The following is a 14868-nucleotide window of genomic DNA, read 5'->3' as shown; positions in this document are numbered from 1 at the left end:
TGTCAGTAGCCCGGCCCTTGGCCAACGCCCCCATGCCTGATTGGCTGGGGGCCGGTCCTCCGAGCCAATCCAGGGCGGCGGTCTACTAACCGAAGCCACGCCCCGTGACCCGGCGGGACTCCCGAGGTCCTAGAGGCTGAGGGTTTCCTGAATTTGGGAGGAGTAGGGAGTGTTAAGTACGGCGTTACCAGCTTTCTGGTAAAAAATTTTGTATCTCTGTATATCCTACAGTCTCCTGCCAGAAGTATTTACCCACCACTCCTCTGCTGGAAGCCGCTGAGCACAACCACACAGACATGATGTAGGTTGTCACACAGAAAGGAAAAATTGGCGTTCAGAGAAAGGCTGGAACTGAGACCAAGGGATGCAAAAAGGAAAAATATTATGAAGGTGCCAGAAAATAAATATCTCCCTTTTTTCTTAACATTGAGGGAGAAAGTACAAAATAGGTGAGAAGGAGCCTCTATGATAGGCATAAAATAGGAGTGAAAATAAATTGGGCATGGAAGATTTCAGCAGTATAGAGATATTTGAGGTTCTTCACTGGTTTATCTATGACAGAGTTTCCCATACTGTTTTATTCTGACTCACTTTTGCCACTATAGTGGGAGAGGAAGAGAACCAATTCTTCCCTAGTCAGTCATCCACCATTCCATTCCTGTACATCTTACCCCAAACTCCTAAGAACATTAAACATATGAACCCAAGATGCCCGTCTACCTCACTCATGTAACCACTATGCCCACCAAATACTCTGCTCTGTTACAAAGATTAAGATACAGTGTCTGCCCTTAATTAGTTCCCAGTCTAGTAGTAGACTGAGCTCCACACACAGTATGAGACATGCTATGATATAGGCATGTGCAGATGCCCCACAAGCACAAAGGAACAGAATCCAGAACAAACAGGTGTGTCAGGGGGACCGCCAAGTGGAAGCAACACTAGAACAAAATCTTTGGGGATGAAGTTTGTTATGGTGATTAAGATTTTTTTTTGTTATAATTTTAACATGAGAGAGTTCGGGACATGTTTGAAAGATGTTACAAAATATTAAGTAAAAAATACAGGAGAGAAGGATAATCCAGCGGACTAAGATTCATGGGAGGGGATGGTATCCAAGCATAGATGACACTAGAAAGGAGAAGAGGCACGGTCTTTGTTGATTCAGATTAAAAGAAGAGAAGATAGATGCAAAAACAGACAGAGTTATAGATTCGGCGGTGAGATTCTGAGGGAGTTTCTTCTGTGAGAAATATGAAGCTAGGTAATTTCCCCTGAAAAATTACCTGAGAAGGTGCTAGGGAGTAAGGAGGTAAATCAGAGTTGAGAAAGATGGAGACAGTATGAAATTGCTATTGAGGACAGTAGTAAAATGTTGAAGATTGTCTTAAACTTTGGGGGGTCATCCAGTTGTCGGTTGTTGACCATGAGTAGAAGGAGATACTACATTCTCTTTTGTGACTTTCTCCATTAGTGCTTAGTTACCCTGGTGCTGAGGTCGGAAGAATGATGATTGGATTCATTTGGGGCCAGAGTTTTTCCAGGCAGATGTGAAAGAAAGACCAAGAGGCAAAGGCATTTAACATATTAGTTAGAGGATGACTGAAATAATAACACATGGACTCTACCCTAGAGAAAAAAAGGGTAGTAACTATAAGAATGCACATATCCCATCTTTGGACCCTAAATGCAGGGTCTGGCACAAATAACGCCCCTCTTTTATTACAAAATCTTTTACTAGTAAATCATAAGTGTGTAATTCTGTAACACAACATATCACACTCATGTACACCATATGACATTTTAGATGAAATGTTCAAATTAAAACTATAAATTATTACACCTATATTATTACTCCACCAACCACACTCAGGTAGGTGTTACTTCTGCCAGACCCTGCATCAGAGGTGTCAAACTCATTTTCACCAGGGGCCAATTCAGCCTTGCGGTTGCCTTCAAAGGGCTGAGTGTAATTTTAGGATTGTATAAATGTAACTGTTCCTTAGCTAGGGGCAAGGAGCTCAGCACTGCCGCCAGCCAGGTAGATACAAGGTGCCAGGCGGATTCGGCCCATAGGCTATGTGTTTGCCACCTGTGCCATACATCCAAAATAGTTCTCAAATCGGTCCACTCTCCCTAGTTGGGGTCATCAGTACCTCTCAAGGAGTACCATAGTAGCTTCCTAAATGGTCTTTTTTGCGTGGGTCTTCTCTTGCTTAGCCATACTTCTTCCACATTGAAGAGTTATTTCTTAAAATTAATATCTCATATTGCTATTGCCTGAAATTTTTTCATGGTTTCCTGTTCTTTGGATAAAGTCTAAATGTTTTTTCATAGCTTTAAGTTCTTTAAAGATCACTGACCTCGACTCATTTCTTAAAATTCTATCTTGCCATTTTCCAGCCAAAAACTTCAACGTACCATGCTTTTCCACACTTCCAAACTCCTTTCCTTTCCAATTTCATGCACACTCATAGCTTTAATGAACAATAATAAAAGAATGACACCAAATACCAATTGCCAGCATAGGTTTCTCTTCTGAACTCAGGATCCACATATGGGGAATATGACCTACTGACATCCTCACTTGTTAGTGTAGCACTAGGTACTCATAATATACCAAACTCCATGACACATTAAAATATCATCCTTTTAGAACTTTGTGTCCGACAGGTCCCAACTAAACTGCTGATGTATGCTTCATTTGCCATCACAATGCCTTAATTTCAAAAAATCAGATGCTAATATTAAAAATGTGGAAGATAAGCATGCCCTCCCTCTCAAGAGCACACCGATGAATTCTCTTCCCTCTCTTCTTTTCCCAGGTACACTATCTTTGCCTTTCTCCTAAGCTCCAAGAGTAGTTCTTCTGCCTCTGTAATTTGTTTCCTTAGCCTACACAGCCCACCTGGGTCACTTTTACTTCCTCTGTCACTTTCTAAATAAACTTCTTACAATTTGAAAAAAAATGTGGAGGCTTGCATATTAAGGTCTAGATTTCCAGTTTTTCTTTAAAAGCCAGAAGATCTGGCTACACTGAACCCACTTTCCTTTTTTTAAACTTAATTTTATTTTAATTGTTGTTGAAGTACAGTTTTCTGCCTTTTACCCCCAACCCCAGCCCTCCCCACCTCCCTCCCATTTCCACACCTGCCTTGTTATTGTCCATGTGTCCTTTATACTTGTTCCTGCAAACCCTTCCCCTTTTCCCCTGAAAATCCCTCCTCTCTGGTCACTGCCAGCCTATTCTCAATGTCAGTGTCTTTGGTTATATTTTGCTTGTTTGTTTCTTTTGTTAATTAGGTTCCTGTTAAAGATGAGATCATACGGTATTTGTCTTTCACCACCTGACTTATTTCGCTTAGCATAATGCTTTCCAGCTCCATCCACGCTGTTGCAAAGGGTAGGAGCTCCTTCTTTCTCTCTTCTGCATAGAATTCTGTTGTGTAAATGTACCATAGTTTTTTGATCCATTCATTTACTGATGGGCACCCAGGTTGCTTCCAGCACTTGGCTATTGTAAATTGTGCTGCTATGAACATTGGGGTGCATAGGTTCTTTTGGGTTGGTGTTTCAGGGTTCTTAGGGTACAATCCTAGCAGTAGAATTGCTGGGTCAAAAAGCAGATCCATTTTTAGTTTTCTGAGGAAGTTCCATACTGCTTTCCATAGTGGTTGTACCAGTCTGCAATCCCACAATGAAACCACTTTCCTTTACAGCAATAATCAGCTGAGTTGAGTAGTGGTTGACCTCTTTACATGGCATGTGTGTGCCAGTTTTGTTTACACCACTCTTAACTTTATGTGGTCTGCCTACCTGAATCCTTTAGTCACTTGCATTTGCAACTCTAGTCTGCTGTGATTTTGCCTTCCCCTTTTTTCACCTTTATGGAATCACACTTCCTGAGGCCTCACTGTGTTCCAGTGACACTATTTTCAGTCCCTTGAACACTTTTTTCCTATTTAAGGATCTTCACACATATTATTCCCTTTGCCAGAAAAGCTCATTCTCCTCCTCACCCTGCCCCAACAACACAGACACATGGTTAACTCCTACCCCCCTTCTCCACTGGGCTTGGTGTTACTTTCTGAAAAAAGTGTTCCTGACACCCTTGGCTAGTTTTATTCTCTCTACTGTACACTCTCATAGACTCTACACATTTCCTTATTACATTAGTATAATTTGAAAAGTGCTTCTTGAATACCAGATACGTCATAACTGTAATTATCTAAATTCTTTCCAGTTATAGTATTTTAATTGTTCTCTCTCTAGTCTTCCTCTCAAGCATAATTACATAATTGATTAAATTTATGTACCTTAATGTGAGTATGATGTGACTCCCGTGTGGGTGGCTCTCCCACTAAGCTACAAGCTACAAGAATGTGGAGACTTTGTGTTTTTTTCTTTTGATCTTTTGATCTTCTAGAGGCCACCTACGATAACCATGTGACTGTTTTTAGAAATGTATGCATGAAGGACATACAGCATTCTTTCTTATTGCCTATCAATCATTTACTCTTTCATGTAACTCTTCCACCGGCTGCTATGACATTCTGCCCCAAAAGTGATAGTCATTTTCATTAGCTTATTATTATTAAATTGATACTGAATGTTGGGTATGAAAAGACATACTAAGGGGTATCCCTGTTTAGATGAATCTTGCATTCACTTGGAAGAATTAGGCCCTGGCTGGTGTGGCTCAGTTGGTGGGAGTGTCATTGCATAGACCAGAATGTCACAGGTTCAATGCCCAGTCAGGGCACACACCTAGGTTGTGTGTTCAATTCCCAGTTGCTGTGCATTCAAGAAGGCAACAAAAATGATGTTTCTCTTATATCTATGCCTCTCTCTCTCTCTCTCTCTCATCTCTTTCCCCCCCCCACCTCCCCCTTCCTTGCTCTCTAAAGGCAATGAGGACAAAAAATAATAAAATAAATAAATGTGAAGAAATGGGGCAAATATAATGCTATGGTTATTTCTACAGCTTCCATGGGAAAAACTTAGGGAAGAATAATGTGTATATTATATCAGCAGTGCAGAATCTTCCAGAAGAAAAATAAGCTAGAAATCACACCCATTTACTTTACCTTACCCTTAGCACCTGATACAAGAAGTGAAATGATGCCAGAAGACTCTCTGGGTAATAACGCTTTTTTCCCAGTTATATTTCTCAATGTGACATTATCATCCTGGGTTATGAAGGCAACAATTTTTCACTTGGATTCTTAAACACTTGGAAGCAATAAGATGTATCGCCAAAATTAAATTAAAATAATGAAGTTGGGGATCATAAAGTGTAACCTGCTCATTTTTTAAATGATGCGTCTGAGTCAGAGGCAGGTTACGAATGATTTGCCCTACTTTCCCTGTGTTACATGTGCAGAAGCCAGACTCCAAGACAGGACACCAGGTCTCTCCTTCCCAGCCCAACCCCCTTTCCTTTGTGCTTTCATGGGCACAGGGTTAATAACACACTGGTCTGACTCAAGCAGACACTTTGTTTATATATATGTGTTGGTCCATCTTGTTAGAACTAGATTATAAAATCATGTCTTTCCATATTCTACATTCTGATTGAGTAAAAAGGGATATCTGTATTATCATGTGTGTGCTATTTGGTTACATAAGGTAGGGGAAACATTTTAGAATGGAAGGAAATATTACATAAGAGCATGAACTTTGGAATCAGGCAGTCCTAAATGGAGATTTTATTTAGCAGCTGTGTCATCCTGGGCACATTATTTAACCATGCTAAGCCCTAGTCCCCCCATCTATATGAACAAGGAAAACAGTATCTACTAAATCAACAATTTTCAACTTTTTCACCTCATGGCACATACACACTGATTACTAAAATTCTGCAACACACCAAAATATATACATTTTTTTGCCAATCTGACAAAAAAATAGGTATAATTTTGATTCATTCACACCAGACAGCTATTGTTGTGTTGAATACTGTTGTCATTTTTTTCATTTGACAGTCTAAGGGGAAAGAGGTCAGTGCCTCTGACTGAACAGTCAGGTACTGTGTGCTTTAAAAATTCTTGCAGCACATTGGTTGAAAATCACTGTATTAGACTCACTGATTAATGCCTGACACATACTAAGAAAGAGGTGTCTGTTTATTTTTCTCCATTGATCCATTCAACAGCCCAGTATTAAAAACTTGAATCACATAAAAAGGGTACGATTTCTGGTAGTTGGGCTGTTAAGAGTTGGTATTTTGCATGGTAAACAAAAATAAAACTCTAGTCTGTTAGGTGGTTGGTGATGTGAGCTGTGAAAGAATTCACAAAGAGAAGAAAATGTAGAGAGTAAAGTTTTCATTCACTCTCCAAGAAAGGAGAAGGCCATGGTATGGAGAGATACACCAGCATTTAGGGGCAGGGGCTTTGAGCCTTCACTGGATTAAAAAATGGTGGAGGGGCTGCTGCTGTGCAGCCCCTGAGCCACTGGGGCATTGTAACACCAGGCTATGCTTTGTCCCAATGTTACCTTCTGCCTGTGGCTGTAGAGAGCAGTTAGTTCTGTTCTTGCTTTCCAGTAATATCTAGTCCTGGGGACAGAAGCTCAGAAGAGTAAAATGGCAGTCATGTTTAATAAGGTCATAGGCCTGCTCAGTAATTGGTGCCACATAGCAAATGATGCTGACTTTATCCTTTTATAGTCTATTACTGTTTCCTCTAAAATATTCTCTTCTTTCACTCTGCTTTAATTCTACACATGCCAGCATCAGTACACAGGATTTTCTCCCTCTTCCAAGAAAGCATTGTAGGGGAGAAAAAACTTTTCCTTTACCCTCTTAGGTTCTGTCAGTGGATGGGTGCAAATTAAACTAACAAGGCAGATTAACAGGCATACAATTTTTATTAATGTATATGTATGTACAAGGAGTTCACAGAAAAAGGTGAAACATAAAGAGGTGGTTAGACTTGGGGCTTACATACATTTCAACAAAGGACAGGGGCTTGGGTTTCAGAGGATGACAAATCGTAGGGAAGTGACTAGGAAATATACAAGGGGGAGACCCCCAAAACCCCAGAATTTATTTAAAAATTGTGTATTTATTCTTACCTGATTAAATTTCAGTCACCTTCAAAGTACTCTCCATCTGATGCAATACATCTACTGAGACATTTTTCCACTGCTCAAAACAGCTTTTGAACTCGTCAATTTTGATGCCCTTTAGTGCTTCTGGTGTTTTTTGGTTTGGTCTCTTCCACATCAGCAAAATGTTTCCCTTTGGGACTTTATTCATCCAGGAGAAACAAAAAAAAAGTCACTAGGGGTGAGATCTGATGAATAGGAAGGGTGGGTCACAGGAGTCATGCTATTTTGGGTCAAAAACTGCTGAACAGTGCATTGTGGGCAGGTATGCTCATAAATCACCCACCATGAGATGGGCAAACGTGCTGAGTCTTCAAAAAAAATTCGCTGAAGCCAAATGCAGCCTCTCACAATAACACCAGCAGGTACAGTGATACAGACGGGTTCCTAGAACACTCACCTAGCAGGGTAAGGCTGTAGTATAAAGGGCCTGCTCTGGCATGAGGGAACTAATGAAAGATAGGTATCTTATTTGCATAAATGAACCAATCTGGTTGTTGACACTCCATTCCCCGTGATGAGTTACTCTCCTCTTCCTCACGGGGGGTTTGTGGGTGGGGGTAGACACCGAACACAAAGGAAAGTTCAAGCCCTGCTTTTGGGCAAATAAAGGGGAGTTCTAGAGAACTCTTCCTGCATCTGTTCTTAATTGCCTTCACCTCAAAATAATACTTTCCACAAAGTGGCACATTTTGGGGTGGCATATCTGGATCCCCTTGAGCATCATTAACTAAAAGAATAAAAATAGAAAAAGAAGTAGATAGGCTTAAAAACCAATATTAAGTTCAGTTTGGGGCTCTCTAGGTTTGAAATATGTGGAGTATTTCATCAGAGACATTACAATATAGGACAGGAATTAAAGAATTAAGACCAGTTAGATTACAGAGGGTTAGTTTCTCACCACTTACCCCTTAGTTCCCCCAAAGAACACTGAGAATGATTATTCTGCTGGACAAATTGAAGTGAAACCGAAATTAGAGATGACATTTACAAATCTCTGTCATTATTGGTTACAATAACTGAGAACACTTCCTTTTTCCTTTCTTTTTTTTATCTCTATTGAGATATAAATTGATAAATAATATTGTAAGATCTTTAACTGACAAATAAGGTTATAAGCAGTGACTTGACTTTCCCTTCTTTTTAATATTCATTTTAAAGTTCACTGTCTTAGCAAAATTTATAGTGCTGAAGTAAAAGGTTTCAGGTGCACTGGTTTCCCACAGTGTTAGGGCAAAGAAAGGGTGGTTTCGAAGCACCATTTATTCAAATTGCAAAGCCATTTATATTGTGTTTATTGTTTCCAAAATGATTTAGAAATAGCACAGAGTTCTAAGTGCTTTTATTAGAATTACCCCACTTACTATTCACAAAACCCTATGAAAAGCTACTACAGTATTATTGTCACCATTTTAAAGAATAAAGCCTGTGATCTAAACTGGTTAAAGAATTAGTCCAAGTTCAAATAGCTGGTCAATGTTGGAAATAAAATTTGACCTCATGTAGTCTGACTTCAGAGATGCATGTTCTTTGCTTTCTGTTGTGGCTTCTAAACCAGTTCTCTTCCATTCTCTTTCAAAAGCCTTGGCTCCTTTGGATTCCTACTTTCTGTCTATACCTCCAGCTACTGCAGGTCTTCTGCACCACCTGTCTCCTTTAATGCACAGAAATTTTGGCTCTTTGGTCACTGTTTTCTTTATTCTCTACTTTCAATACATTACCACACACACACACACACACACACCCCTCTTAGGTCCCTTAACTTCCTTCAATAACCCAACTTGGATTCCATGATCCTTCACCATAATCATTCTCTTGCAAACACCCCCAATTCCTTTACTCTTCTCTTTCTCTGTCAATATTTTCATGGGGGGAAAAAAAAGCTACAACCCTGATTAAACCTAACTGTCCATCTCTTGTGGAGAAATTGGCATATATATCCTGGATGGTTTTATTTTAAATTCATGACCACAAACCTCAGGTAGCTTCCAGCATGACCTGTCAATCCTCATTATGCCTCTCCACTGCTTTCACACTCTTCAAGGTGTTTCTTTTATACTTTCTCTTGATTTTTCAAAACTCCCACAATCTCTTCCTCAGCTCTTGGTTGCTGACCTTGCCTCCAATTTCACTGAGAAATTAAACGAATCAAGAAGAATATAGTACCACCTACAAATCTACAAGCCAATCTGTACATGCTTCCATCTTCCTCTTCTCTCTTGATATCATGTAGAAATGCCTGTGCTTCTCTCAAAGGCACTCTTTCAGCTTGTGCTTTATTATTTATTTTTAGTCCTCACTCAAGCATATGTTTCTTGATTTTAAAGAGAGAAAGGGAGGTGGGGCAGGGGGACAGAGAAACATGGATGTGAGAGAGAGACATCGATCAGTTGCCTCTCGTACATGCCCAGACCAAGGATCAAATTGCAACCTAGGTATGTATCATGACCTGGAATCAACTTTTTTGGAGGGGTGTGTGTGTGTGTGGGGAAGGGCAATGCTAAAACCAACTGAGCCACCCGGCCAGGGCTTCACTTATTCTCTAGGTTCCATTCCTTCTCACTGACACAAGGATTTTGCTTCTACATTATCATTTTTTCTTTCTCCTGCATCATTAATATTTCCCTCCCTACAGGATCATTCCCATTGGTATATATTCTGTATATCCCTCATTTTAAAAAATGCTATAAAGAGCCCTGGCTGGTGTGGCTCAGTGGGGTGAGCCCCAGCCTGTGAACTGAAAGGTCATTACCTGGTTTGATTCCCCATCAGAGCGTGTGCCTGGGCTGCAAGCCCGGTCCCTGGTTTGGGGTGTGTGAGAGGCAGCTGATGGATGTTTCTCTCCCTCTCTTCCTTTCTCTCTAAAATAAAAAAGATATAAAAGATACAACAAAATCCTTCCTGACCTCACATTCTCCTAGAGTTATACTTTTCTGATGCTCTTTGCCATAAAATTTCTCACATACCAATCTGTCCTCAATTATCTCACTGAACTGTCTCCTACAAAGTCAATATTGATCTTTAGGGTGACAATCTATTTAGCACATTTGAGACAGTTATCCACTTTTTTTCCTGAAGGACCTCTTTTCTTAGCTTTCATGACACTACACTTGCCAGGTTATTCCTTTCCTCAATCACTATCCTTTTTAGAGACCTAACCTCTATTATCTGTAAGTTTCTCAGGACTTAATACTGGACCCTCTTCTCTACTTTCATTTCCTTTGGTGATCTCATTCTTTCTTATGGCTTTAAATACTAGCTATGTTGATGACATTCAAATGGTCATTTCTACATCAGAATTCTCCTCTGATTTCCAACTGTCCATTTTATGTCTGTAGTTGGACAACTGAGACTTTCTAATTCTTCAAGTTTCAGTTCAAATTTTGCACGATTAAAGACTTTCCTGGTCCTGGTAGCATTACTCAATTGGTTAGAGTGTCTCCCTGATACCTCAAGGTTGTGGATTCAATCTCTAGTCAGGGCATATACAAGAATCAACCAATGAATGTGTAAATAAATGGAATGACAAATTGATGTTTTTCTCCTCTCTCCCTTCTTCTCTCTCTAAAATCAATAAATTCTATTTTTTTCTCAAAAAAAGAAGTCTTCCCTGATCACTCTGCAGTAGCCACCCTCTTCTCTCTCCAGTTCCTCTCTATGATATTTCCCTGTTTATTTCCTTTGTGGCATTTATTCTAACTTTTTAATTTGCTTATTTACTACCTACCTGCTGCATTAGATCATAATCTTACTTGCTGGACTTTAAGTATCTTCTATAGCATACACTGTTCTAAGCATTTATAAATATTAGTATCTAATTTTTTTGACTAAACATATTAAAAGCTAAAAAAAAGTGTAACCCCACGATACTTCACTTCTACTTTGGGAAATGAATAGAAGCCAGTATTTGTAAACTGATTTTCAATCTTACAGTTCCATGAGAAATTTCAATATCATTTGGAAGCTAGTATTATGCTTGATATACTTAACATTTACATTTGTTTAAATGTACTCTCAACACTTAGATTTCTTATTGAATGGATATATCCCAGCACATTCACTTCAGAAACTGTTAAATAAGAGACAGAGGTAAAACTGTTGAAAATTTTCCACCACAAAGAGGCAGCTGCTTGAAAAAACAGGTAGTGCCCCAGTCAGGTGGGTCAGTTTGTTGGAATATCATCCCATGCACCACAAGGTTGTGGATCAGGGCACACACCTAGGTTGCAGGTGTATGGAAGGCATGTACCAGAGGCAACCAATCAATGGTTCTCTCTCCCTTTCTCTCTCTCTAAAATCAGTAAACATATTCTTGGGTGAGGAGTGAAGAAAAAAAAGAAGAAACAGTTTAACTTAGTTTAAATTAGTTAAACTGGACACTGGCTCCAAAAACAGCTGGAATTGTTTATGGTAAAACACACACCCACTAGAGCACCATACAGCCAATCTCACTATAAAGCCTGATTGTTTTTTTTAAACTCAGGGTTTGTCCTGCCCTGTAATTATAATCTCTTTCCTTACCTTTTGCTTTCTTCTGTGAAGCAGCATTATAACGAGGTTTTAAGTAGAAAATAGTATTATGTAAATATAAATAGCAGTTTTTCTTTTTTTCACATGGTATAGTTCTCTCAAATTGAGCAGGAAAAAAGAATGGACATTTTGAAAATTTTCTTTAATAAAGTATCTAGAAAAACACTTAAATCCTAAATATGATGTAGTTTCAGAAAATATATTTAATAATTTTGTGGTCTTGAGTACATTACTTAGTCTTTCTGTGATTCAGTTCCTATAAAATGGGGATCATAATACAGGATTATTGTGATAACTAAAAAAACAAATATAAAATAGCAAATGCTCAATAAAATGTCATTCTCTTCTTTCAACACCTGATGAAAGGCAAAGATTGACTTAATTTAGGATAAGTAGGATTTATTTATCAATAGCTTGGGTAAAGGATACTTTGAAACGTGGGTGGCTATCACCAGTGTTTGAGGACGGTTCTCATAATTATCAGTGGTAGAGATAGCAGTATTTCTTTTTTCTTTTTACTATCTTGTAAACGATTAACCTAGTGTTTTGTTGTTTTTTTTTTAAGCCTGAAATACAGGAATCATCAACACTCAGTTTGGGAGGGCAATTTGCACGCTAAGAATAAATGTTAAGTAAAACACTAAAGGCAAATGGGCAAAAGCTGAGTAAAAGGGAAACCACACCTGCGTCAAGCATGGGAGGTTGGTAGCAGCTCATTTTGTGGGCTTGCAAATCGGGTGGGGCGCCCCATGTCAAACAAGAATCAAGACCAGTTTTGTACCTTTGTTCCTTTGGCTCCTGACCAGGCAAAGCCGACTGACAGTACGAATACCTAGTCAGATAATGTTGACAGACTCTAGCACTGTTTGCATAAAAATTGGGAGTTAAGTTGTGTGGGTAAGCTGATAGTTATTTTAAAAAGTCGACTTGAGCTCGCATTTGGAAGTAATGACAAAACTAGACATTAAAAACAAACAAAATAAAAAAAAGGGAGTGATTTCATTTAATTACCGAAGGGAAATCATTCCATTGTAACTTAAAAATTTGATTGCTAGAACCAGGTACTTTCTAAGACCTGTACGGAAAGAGTCTTGATTCTTATTCTCGCTAACATGTTTTCATGTAGAACACGTAAAACTGCTCCTGGAAATTCCCCTACGGGACTTTCGTAGTCTCTCTAGTAGAGCAATCTTAAGTCTAGACCCATTCCTAACCAACCGCTACGTTCCTCACCAACCATATTCTTTAGTTTCTCTAGTTTCCAGTTTCCTAAACCTTCTACCTCACTCCTCGAATTAGTCCAATCAAACTTCCCCTTCTTAGACCTATTCCTTAGGTTCGCTGCAGGAAACTCCCACGAGAATCACGTGGCCAAACTTGTCCTTTTTGGCGTTCCGTAATTTTCCTACAGTTCCACCGCCCATCCTTACCTTCTGTGAGCTCCGCCCCGCCCATTCTCGCTCCCCCCACCCCACCCCCAGGCCTGCGCTTGCGCATCTCCAATTCAGGTGCTTTCCCTTTCCTGGCGACCAATCCACTTCCTGCCTCGGGCCCTCTGAACACTCCTCCCCTCACCTGGGGCCCTGGCTTGAGGTGCTGTTTGTGGCTGTCCTGATAATTGCCTGTCCAAAAAAATTCTCTCCTCTTATCAAGGGGTGAATTTGAACAAACCGCTAAGTCTGTAGCACATGCATATGCCTTAGCTCGTGATATACCACCCCATAGCTAAGCTAAGGGTATTCGTATGCAGGAAGATGGGAGACCCGGACTGTTTTCGATCTGGCAACTTAGCGGACAGCATTTTCCCTTCCACCTCCCTCCGCCCCGCCCCCACTCGCAGCCTGTCCGCGCTGGTGAGTGGCGGGCGGGAGGGCCGGCGGGCGGAGGGAGGAGGGGGAGCTGAGGGAAGGCGGGCCCACGGCTGGGAGATAGGTGGGGGGAGGGGAGGGGAGAGCCCGAGAGCTGGAGTTGGTGCTGGGAAACCCGGAGCTAATGTTGACAACAGGCTCGAGGTGAGTCCTGGAGAACCTCCTTCTCCTCCGCTCCAACGACCGGGAAGAAGCGGGGCTCGGGGGCACTGGCCTAGACTCCTACTCCCTGGGGGACCCAAAAGGCGACTCCTCACCCCAGCGCTTCGGGGGCGGAAAGCAGGAGACGGACCGCGGGGTCCAGCTTCGTTCTCCTCAGACTCCTTTCTCGAAGGCGCCCACCAAAGCGGGAGCCCCTGGTCTGGGGAAGGAATGAGGGGCGACTGCCCCACATGTCGGGACTGGGCCTCGCGGCTGGAGGCGGGGAGCCTGCTGTGTCGGGGTGAAGGTGTTTGGGGGTGTGGAGTAGAGTGAGAGGAGGATGGGGAAAGCTTTTTGGGAGCCGGAGGGAAGCGAGGGCGAGGAACCGGGGAGGGTGCTTGTGTGGGAGGATGTGGAGTAGGGAGACTAGCCAGCGTCTCCGTCCTCGGTAGTGTGGGAGTATCGGGTGCGAAGTTAGGGTTGGGGCAAGGATGGTTGTCGAAGGTGACCGTAGATACCAGTGGGAAGGGAAGTTGTGGCAGGGAAGCGTGTTAGGTAAAGGTATGTGGAGCGAGAGCAGGGGTTTCTGGGAGATGCGTGATTAAGGGAAGGGGTTTTGGTGTATTTGGGGATGGTGGGCATAGATTATTTGTCTTGCTTCATTTTAGTTTTATGGGCTGGTGATTCTTCACTTTGTCTTCATCCCAAGGCTCCTAGTACTTTTGTTAGTACTGTTGACCTAAGGAGATAGATGATCACAGGATATTTGGTCTCCAGGTTGGCCAAGCAGAGTCAGCTCGCGGGCTTGGGATCACACTGGACCGGACCTTAAGCTTTCCTTTTTGTTTTTGGACTTGTACGTAGTGATGCATCAGACTAAAGTGAAACTACTGCTCACCTTTCTCATTTATCATAGTTTTTAGGTGTTTATAAAAATTACACAGCTCATGAAGAGAACCATTTTTGAACTGTGGTGAAACTTGTAAAAACTTTCAGTGAGTCCTTTGTACTAAGGACGTTCTTTACATTCAGAGACTGGTAAATAATGCTTCTGAGTTGTCTGCCCTTAGAACATTTGACTATCACAGAATTAAAAGGTAAACAGCATTCTCTTACTCTGGAGTATTTTCAGAGGAGTCTGATTGTGATTTCATACAGAGTCCATATGGTAGTTTGCAAAGGAGTATTCTTAAAAGGGAAACACCCCTTTCTGTGCACA

The 14868-nt window shown here is 41.0% G+C and overlaps 1 protein-coding gene across 4 annotated transcripts in view; it reads left to right on the top strand.

Annotated features, from left to right (window-relative positions):
- The first annotated feature begins 13538 nt into the window (after positions 1–13538).
- Positions 13539–14868, top strand: part of UPF2 (UPF2 regulator of nonsense mediated mRNA decay) — a 113217-nt gene continuing 111887 nt past the window's right edge. For all 4 annotated transcript variants that reach the window (XM_045857974.1, XM_045857973.1, XM_045857979.1 and 1 more), the window contains exon 1: positions 13539–13652. The gene's annotated coding sequence lies outside the window, so the exon portion shown is untranslated. The remainder of the gene's footprint in view (positions 13653–14868) is intronic.

This window comes from Phyllostomus hastatus, unplaced genomic scaffold (assembly GCF_019186645.2).
Source record: "Phyllostomus hastatus isolate PE091 unplaced genomic scaffold, TTU_PhHast_1.1 phas_scaffold_1674, whole genome shotgun sequence".
In the NCBI taxonomy this organism is placed as follows: domain Eukaryota; kingdom Metazoa; phylum Chordata; class Mammalia; order Chiroptera; family Phyllostomidae; genus Phyllostomus; species Phyllostomus hastatus.
This window is presented reverse-complemented; position numbering and strand designations above follow the sequence as displayed.